The sequence below is a fragment of the Corvus brachyrhynchos genome, unplaced genomic scaffold (assembly GCF_000691975.1).
Source record: "Corvus brachyrhynchos isolate BGI_N302 unplaced genomic scaffold, ASM69197v1 scaffold21, whole genome shotgun sequence".
Lineage (NCBI taxonomy): Eukaryota > Metazoa > Chordata > Aves > Passeriformes > Corvidae > Corvus > Corvus brachyrhynchos.
The window spans coordinates 1208877-1209212 of NW_008236924.1; the positions used below are offsets into that span (position 1 = coordinate 1208877).

Consider the following 336-nt stretch of genomic DNA (forward strand, 5'->3'; position numbering starts at 1 on the left):
ATTCTTAGGGCAGGTGTGTCTGTCATCACTCCCCTGTGCCCGGTGCCACCAGACACCCACATCTCTTGCTGTCCCTGCCTGCTTGTGTTATTTAGCCCCTCAATAGGGCTGGTCTTCTCCAAGCACTTTATACGCCTTAACTGCTGCGGGTGTTTCTCCACCACATAGATATGCTCCCTCTGCCTTTCTGTGCCCTCCACTCACTTTATTTCACCCTGTGGCTTTGCCTGGAGAAGCACTAATCCTCTGCCCCTGCTCCCCGTCAGTGCCAGGGCAGCAACCTCCTTTTGGGCAGGTTCTGCATGTTCTTAATAAATCTTTTTACCAGGACGCGGA

At 53.0% G+C, this 336-nt stretch overlaps 1 protein-coding gene across 2 annotated transcripts in view; it reads left to right on the forward strand.

Annotated features, from left to right (window-relative positions):
* The window catches only part of GM2A (GM2 ganglioside activator), a 9420-nt gene extending 9084 nt beyond the window's left edge, over window positions 1-336 (forward strand). For both annotated transcript variants that reach the window (XM_017728118.1, XM_017728117.1), the window contains exon 4: window positions 1-336. This exon is cut by the window's left edge and continues 1176 nt beyond it. The gene's annotated coding sequence lies outside the window, so the exon portion shown is untranslated.